This window comes from Triticum dicoccoides, chromosome 1A (genome assembly GCF_002162155.2).
Source record: "Triticum dicoccoides isolate Atlit2015 ecotype Zavitan chromosome 1A, WEW_v2.0, whole genome shotgun sequence".
Taxonomy (NCBI): Eukaryota; Viridiplantae; Streptophyta; class Magnoliopsida; order Poales; family Poaceae; genus Triticum; species Triticum dicoccoides.
In genome coordinates this window covers 195,798,563-195,807,061 of record NC_041380.1, presented here as the reverse complement: position 1 = coordinate 195,807,061, position 8,499 = coordinate 195,798,563, and the positions used below count along the sequence as shown (strand labels likewise).

General features: G+C 38.7%; 1 long non-coding RNA gene across 4 annotated transcripts; it reads left to right on the top strand.

Moving 5' to 3' along the window:
• Positions 1-4,312: 4,312 nt before the first annotated feature.
• LOC119266602 lies at positions 4,313-7,948 on the top strand. Of its 4 annotated transcripts, XR_005132067.1 has the most exons (8): positions 4,313-4,638; positions 5,099-5,120; positions 5,228-5,260; positions 5,341-5,461; positions 5,804-5,901; positions 7,307-7,386; positions 7,490-7,564; positions 7,660-7,948. It is a non-coding gene; the product is annotated as an uncharacterized LOC119266602 (long non-coding RNA). The 4 variants fall into 4 exon arrangements; XR_005132066.1 differs by having other exon boundaries at positions 5,099-5,260; positions 5,817-5,901; XR_005132063.1 differs by having other exon boundaries at positions 5,099-5,260.
• Positions 7,949-8,499: the final 551 nt, after the last annotated feature.

Below are 8,499 nucleotides of genomic sequence, written 5' to 3'. Positions count from 1 at the left end.
CTTGAAGTCTGCCGAGCACATGTCGTGTGCAGAGGCTAAGTGGTGGAAACATGTGTGAAGAAGTACATCCCTGCAGGGTTATAAATGATCTATTCGAATAGCCGCGTCCACGGTAAAGGACTTCTGGGTTGCCTATAACAGTTCATAGACAAGTGAAAGTGGATACTCTAAAATGCGCAAGATAGGCGTGAGTACTATGGATGACGTTCTCATAGGGAGTCGGGAGCGGATCCATAGTCACTACAACAAAATAGCCATGTATAGTCGCTCTTTATGGGACGCTCTTTGTATTCGTCTCTAAGCGCATGGACACTAGGAGACTAGAGATGCTTCCTAAGATGTTTACAAAGTGCCACAAACGTTTTCCTATAACTAGACATTTTTAAAAGAAATATGTATTTTTAATTAACGTAGAGACGATCTTTGAGATGTTTTAGTATGAGGTCTATTTGTGGCATTGAGAAAAACTTTAAATAATCACAAAATTTTACACTTGTGATAGCTATTAAAATCAATCATGCTAAAATTTATACGCGCGATTGAGTAACTAGGTGAGGCCATAAGGTAATGCCGTCATTCCCCATTGGCCACCACCCAAGTACCTCTGCCTTTCCAGGGTTATTGGGGGGAGGGAGGTCTAAGTGCCTCAGTTTCGTCTCGTATATAGGTGAGGGTTAGAATTTCGCAGTGGCATGTTGATGGTGGCGGCACTCTGTCTAGAAGAGATAAGGTTTACTGTCTACAACTGTTCCCATCTCGACGTGTCATGTACCACGGTGTCAATGACTAGATGACGTAGACCCTTGTTATACTTTTCTTGTCCTAATTTGTCTATTGCTTTTTTAATCCACGATCAACCTTTCCATTTCTCCCTGGCAGTTTGTCATCCAGACATTGTACCAGCAAACCAACTATGAACCATAGCTATCTATACCTTTTCTATATCTAGATCTATATCTAAATCTATTCCTGCCTAGTAATAAAGCAAGGTGCGTTTCTCCAATTTTTCATCCGTTCACCACCGAAATATTTTTTTATATCCCTGGTGATACTAAATTTTTGTGGTCCATCTGTTAGAAAAGAAAAAAAGAATCTTGTCTAGAATTTCGTACATGGGCCCGCACGCGCAAAGGTCCAGAGAAGCCACCCATTTATATCCTGCCAACGTAGCTAGGAAAACCTTATTGATTGCACTGGGCGGCATATAGCCGAAGCTTCGCATCGTTCGACCAAAGACTATTTTTCTATGTTCTTTTTCTACTTTTCCCTTCCAAGTTGTTTTTTCCTTTTTCCCATAAATTTATTATTTTTCTTTTTTCCGAATTTATTTTTTTTACAAATTTTCTTTAAACCTTCATAATTTCAAAAATTGTTCACATTTTCAAAAATATTTGGAACTTTAAATTTGTATTATCGTTCCAAATTTGTAAAAGTTCAAAAGATGTTCACATGTCCTCGAAAGCAAATTCCAAAAATGTTCTAGAATTTTAAAATAAATTGCATTTAAAAACAGAAATATGAAAAATATTCTTTTTTATTGAAATGTTCACAAATTCAAAATAACGTTCGTGACTAAAAACACATTTTGAAAATGGTTTTGATGCTCAAAGCAAGTTTCCATTTTCAAAAATTGTTCAAAAATTCAAAAAATGTCGTTTCTCCGCCTTAAAAATGGTTCCTGTTTTTTTTTAAATCGTGAATTTCAAAAAATCTTCCTATTTTAAATTTGGTTTGCCTTTTTCCCGAAATTGATGATTTGTTCCTTTATTAAAAAAAGCAAGAGGTCACCACAAGCTCAACAAGGATGCAGATCTGAGGAAGAAAAAGGCACGAGTTGGATAGTGGCCACCACTCCGGCCAACCCCACTACTATAAAGATCTTGCGGGCCAAACATGACCCGCGAGAACACTGCTGCTCTCCGCTCTGTTGCCCCACTTTTGTTGAGACCGTTTTGATGGACACATCAATTATCTCTTCCGATGCTTCTCGCGAAAAATCTCTCCTGTTGCCAGCACGGGCATATGTGCTAGTTACTAATAAAGTAAGGTGCGTTTCTCCAAGTTTTTCATCCGTTCACCACTGAAAGGAACTTTTTTTTGTATCCAAGGTGGTACTAAATTTTCATGTGTCCATCTGTTAGAAAAGAAAAACAGTTTTGCGAGTAATTTCGTATGTGGGCTGCGTGCGCTGTGGCCCAACGAAGCCAGCCCTTTTATTTTCTGCCCACGTAGCTGGGAAACCTTATTTACTACACAAGGCGACAAATAGTCGGAGTTTTTCATAGGACACCAAAATTGGGCCGGCCCGTTTACCTTTTCCTTTGTTCTTTTTCTATTTATGTCCCTTTCCTTTTATTTTCTTCTTCTTTCTCATTTTCCTTTCTCTTTCCTTTTTATGTTTTCCCTTTCATGTTTATTTCTATTTTTTCCTTTGTCATAAATTCATTTTTTTAGAATTTAAATTTTTGTTCAAATTTTTGAAAAATCTTCGTGATTTAAAATTTTTGTTCCCATTTTGAAAAATGTTTGAAACTTTAAATTTTTCTTCTTGTTCCAAAATTTTTCGTAATTAAAAAAATGCTCGATTTTTTATGTTTTCTTAAATTGTTTGAGATTTTCAAAATAAATTTCCTTTTAAAAATGAAAAAAATTGGAAAATATTCATTTTTTATTGAATTGTTCAGAAATTCAAATTATTTTTTGTGTTTAAAACAAGCGCTTTCAAAAATTGTTTTCAATGTTCAGAACATGTTTCCATTTTAAAAAATTGTTCACATATTAAAAAAATATTTGTTTTCTTATAAAAGATTCATGTTTTCAAAAAATGTTCATGTGTTGCAAAAAATCTTCCCGTTTCATGTTTTGTTTGTCTTTTTTCGAAAATTAATGAAACTTTCAAACTATCAGGATTTAAAAAAAATCCACGTTTTAAAGAATATTCAACAATTAGAATTATTACTTTATTTAAAAAATCAAAATAAAAAAATAAAAATGTTTCGAATGTTACGCTACAATATGTTCTTAAACATTCACGCTGGCCATTTGTTAGCACGAGTTATTTATTCGAGTGGCTATTAGCACGGGGGCCATTTTTTGAGGCCATGAATAGATAACGCCCACACGCCCGTACATCAGGCCTCCTACCTCATGGTTCCGCACGCCCTACGTGACAGTCACCACGCGCTCCGCAGTTGCCATGGTCCGGACATTCTTCCATGTTCGTTTAACTGCAGCTGCCATGTCGGACAACTATAATTGCCATGGTTGCTCAACTGCAGCTGCCATCTCAGGTCAAGTGGCAGATGACATTTTTGGACAACTGCAGCTGTTGTCATGTATGGTCTGTTTTACTTTAGTTGCCATGATTTGAAAAACTTTAGGGGTTGCCACCTACTAACACTAGGCAGCTGGCATGTATGGTTCGGTTTACTAAAGTTGTCATGATTTGAAAACTTTAGGGGTTGCCACCTACTAACACTAGGCAGTTGTCGTGTAGCACTAGAAAAAGACATGACAAAATAACATGTTCGGGTAAAGAGAGAGTTGCCATCTGCTTACAAGCACACTAGGGCAGTTGCCATGTACCCTGCAAAACACATGTCAACTGACATGTTCGGGTAAAAGAGAGAGTTGCCATCTGCTTATAAGCACACTAGGGCAATTGTCATGTACCCTGCAAAACACATGGCAACTGACAGCTTTGGGTATGGGAGAGGAGACGGGCGTGTGGGCGTACTGATAAATGCTCACACACTAGCCTCTGTGCATGAGTGAAAACTGACGTGTGGGCGAACTTCTAAATGGCCACACACCAGTCCCTCCGTGTGGTGAAAACGGACGTATGGGCACCCGGATGAATACCCACACACCAGCCTAGTCCTAAGTGGCACCATAAACATGCCAAGATTCGTGCAACCACAAACGGACGTGGATCCACGCGTGTGGGCGAGATGCAAACACCTACACGTGTGTGTTAGTGTTTTCGTATTATTTTGGGTCTCACTCTGTCTGCTTGGTGTATCAATGCATGAGCATTATATTTTTTATTCAATGATGTGGATATTACATTGGATGTGTACATCCATATATGTGAAATATCCATTTTCTCCGGAATTTTTTCCTCTTAACCAAATTTGGTTACCTAAACTAATTTCTCTTAACCAAATTTGACGCTGAAAATTATTTCTTTAACGCCTATATAAGCCTTCCCGCGCCCCCTCAAAAAATAAAAAAGCCTTCCCGCGTCTCTCTGTTTTTTTCTCCGTATAATCCCAGATATTTCCCCCACGCCTCCATCTCCCAACCTCTAGTCTCCAGATTCCAATCTACGCCGCGGATGCCCACCTCGCGCATCGCCCATTCCCCCTCCCTGTGGGGCAGCAGCCCTACCCCGAAGCGCTGGCCTCCGCCGCTAACTCCGTCCACCGTCGATTCCCTTTCTCGTCCATTGCAACCTCGGTAGTCCGAGCCCGTCGGCGTCCGTCGTCCTCACCGTCGCAATGCCGTGCTCCTCCTGATGTTGTCCTCACCGTCACCTAGCCGCATCCACTTTGGTCTCATACGCCACCCGAAGATCTGCCGCGTGTTCCCTCGCTACAGCACCCCGCAAGCATCTTCAGCCTCCGGCCCGTCAAGCAGGTTATCCCTTGAATACCATATCCTCTGCAGTTTTTACCATCAATCAATCAAATTAGCGGCGTGTGACATGTTCGCCTGCTTGCATGATTCACCCCGTTCCAGGGGCACCGAACCAACACCGGCCCTCGCGTGATTCGCCCTGTTCGTATGTGCAGCTCTAGGGCATTCTGCGACCACCCTCCCCTGTCTGCTAGTGCTACATAGTCAACTTTTTTGTGCGTTTATGTTCAGATCATCCCAGTACACAATCGATTGATTTTTTATATGTCAAACTGTGATGGCCTGTTATGCTGTTAGTTACTAACCTGTAACTAGTACTGAACTATGAACTTGTCATCTTGTAGGTGGTAATGTTCCATGCCAATGGGGGGAAGTTGTTCACTTATGCTAACTTAATATTTGGTTGTATATTAGCTACTACTAGTAATTATTGTGTACTGCTTGTTTTTTTGTCGTGCAGAAATGCAAACAAGAGACAATAAGTAAGACTGAATCTCCCCTAGGAATGAATTTTCTCCTTTTTTTGGAGTTCTTTTATGCCTCTCGGTGGATTTTTGGGTGATGACACATGTAATTTTGGGAGGAGCAGGGATATGATTCACGTGTTCATCTTGCGATTATGGTGGGTTAGGATGTTCATTCTGATTTTTATGGCAACAGATTCAAACGCCTCTTCCCGAATCTTGTGCCCCGCTATTTTAGGAGTATATAACCCCACCTATTGGATGGCCGACCCATGTCACCCTGTTCGCCTTGGTCGCCGCCACTTAACGGCATGGTGGTGAACACCAGTGCAAGCACAGTGGCGGCTTCTCTTGCCTAGGTACACGTCGCATATCTGCTTCATCTTTTCGCTGGTTTGTGTACTTTTGCTCTCTTTTCACTCTTTCTGAGTACATGCTTTGTGATTAGCACACACATCATAAGTATTACTAGCTTAGAGGGCAGTTTTTGTTTCCTAGATTGTTATTTTTTACCACTGTAAGAAAAAAACATGAGGAAGGGGGTTCTTTTAATTCTCATTGTGATATGTCGTTGCATCAAGTTTTAGTTCTACAAGTATATGAACTGTTATTTCGTTGAAATTCAGACCTAATGGTGGGTGCATACAGTACAGAAAATTGTATACCTACCTGATTCTTAATCTAAGCAGAAGGTTTATTAGGTATTGCGTGTAGGTTTGTGGGTACGGCACAGATTTGGAGGTTCAGCTCCTGCCTGCATGTGCAAAAAGTTCATGATTTGCATCTCTAATATAACATGGTAAGTCGTTTTTATTCTTGATCTCTCCATTACTTATGTTCCATTTCATGGATGGAAGGAATTCCGATTTAATTTCACATGATGTTCAAACACATAAATACCTGATGTGCTGAATTGCTAACATACTGAGAAAATGCTACAACTTGATGACTATGTAGTATAGTTCATTCAGAACTTAGTTCTGATGAAATGGGTCTTGTGGAGTATATTGGCTTCAATTACAATTGAGCATGATTTATTGGCAATATACTACAACGCTACATTATTCCCAGGTCAAGAATAACATTTTAGGCATAACTTTACGTGCAATGCAAGTCGCCAAAACAGATGCGATTTTTTTCTTACTCCAGAACCACTTAGATTTTCTGTACTGATTTCCCCTTTTAATCTGTGGATTCTGATTTAAGAGTCGTTGTCCCCAAATCATTATAAAATTCTTGGTGGGTTTTTATGTATCCATCAACGACTTTAGTTTTCGTGAACATATTTGTTCAATAATTGAGCACATTTACCAGCAAGATAGAAATGAAATTGCTAATGGACCGTATGATTGCTTTCACTAGCAAGCTCAGGTGATAGCTAATTGCCTTCTATTGGTGAGCAAATTCAATGTTCTCTTATATCTTATCGACCCATAGAGAATTTTTCTTGATGTTCTAGTACCGCCTACTAATGTATTTTCAATGCATATTTTATAACATGCTATATAGCTTAGGGTGTGAAATATTCATTTTGTGCCTCTTGTGATTTTCAACTACTTAAGTCTGGTGAAATTTATGGTGTTGTGGAACTATTGAAGTTTGACTAAATTTTGTTATTCAACTTGCATTGCTCTTCAAAGCGTGTGTGGTACATGTTGTTGACATCCAAGAATGCTTCTTATTTAATCATCATAGTATGTTTCAAATTAAGGCAAGCTTCAGCCCAACATAAGTAGTCCACCAATAAATTGAGTCAACCATGTTCTATAGATCTTATCTATGTCCTCATATAGTTTGATTACCATATGCATCTTCTACCACTTTGAACAAATTTGTTGTGCATCATTTGATTAATTATTGCATCTTTATTTGACATGCATATTATCGGATTTTTATTGCTAACCTTGCCAAAGTCGATCATATCAAAGAGAAGGTGACAATAATTCTCATAACTCTCATTTATAAATTATTTTTGAAATACCAAATAATGACTATGATTTGTTTATGTTTACTTACAACTGTAACTAAACTTGCAGAAGCACGTCTTGAAAAGTTTGATAAAGGCAATCAAGGCCTTGAAGAATCAACTTACGGAACCAACTATTCACTAACAAGGAATGGGTTACACTAGTTTATTTGTGTCTGTGTGCATAAATTTCTTCATTACCATACAATGCCTAATTTTTGAACAAGTTTACTTACAGTTGCACTGAACCTCAAATGTAAAAGCACATGGTGGTCAAGAATCGGCAAATGCTCATGCTGGAAATAGCAGTGTGACCAAGTAAGGTGGTCCTGAACCAAGTGTATAACTTCCCACGTCACTAAGCATATCAAGAAAATACATTAGTAGGTTGTATCTTTGGTGAAGTATCTTGGTTTTTTAGGTCAAAAAGTGAGCCGGCCACTCCAACACAACCTAAGACATTGGTGCTCCAAGACACCCTCAAGACATTTGTATGGTACATCTCTCAGAGGTTCATCAAAAGAACATCTCATCTTGCACTAATCCAAATGCTTATGTTCTAAACTTCTCTTTGTTATTTTTTTCTTCCAGGGTAGCTGAGATTTTAGAATTGGAAAGCATTGCAGGAGCAAGGAGAAACTACACAAGAATCAGTTTTTAAACGAATGTATATTATGTATAATGTATGGAAAGCTTAGTTCTAGTTTGTAGTATCTTCTCTTTAATTATTTACATCATGTCTGATTTGTTTTAGTTGTGAACTCCATACACTTTTAGTATTTGTATGTGTTCCTAGATTTGTTACAAAGGATGCTAATTGTGAGAATGGATTTCTACGAATGCAATTGGTGATGTGGACTGATGACTTTATATAGTGATATTTGATCAATCTACACATGCATCCCTATCATGATAAATTAACTCGATTCGAAATGAGCAATACAAAGTTAAATTAGTAATCAAATAACGATTAAAGTAAAATACTCCATTGACACAAAGAAGCTTATTCATATTTAGAGATGAATATGTCGTCTCAACATAACGTCTATAAGGAATGGGCCCACATGAGTAGAGTCGTGATACAAGCGTGTAGTAGAATGTCTCTATTTTCGTAGAGACGATTTTGAACGTCTCAATATAGCGTCTCATACCATTTAGACACGCTAACCAAGCGTGCCTACATGTTTTCAGGCGGTCCGTAAGGAGACGCTCCAAGGATGCTTTACTAAATCGACTCTATTTTTACCTAGAGATGAAATAATGCGTCTCTAGCTATGAAATTGAACGTCTCTACATGTAGTTTTTCCTGTAGTGAGTGGTGTATTGATATGGTGAATATGTGGACTCGTGTGCGCCACCTCAAAAGAGTTGCTTACAGTCGTAGTCCAGGTTAACCACTGAGTCAAAGCTGGCTTGCTGCAGTTAAACTCC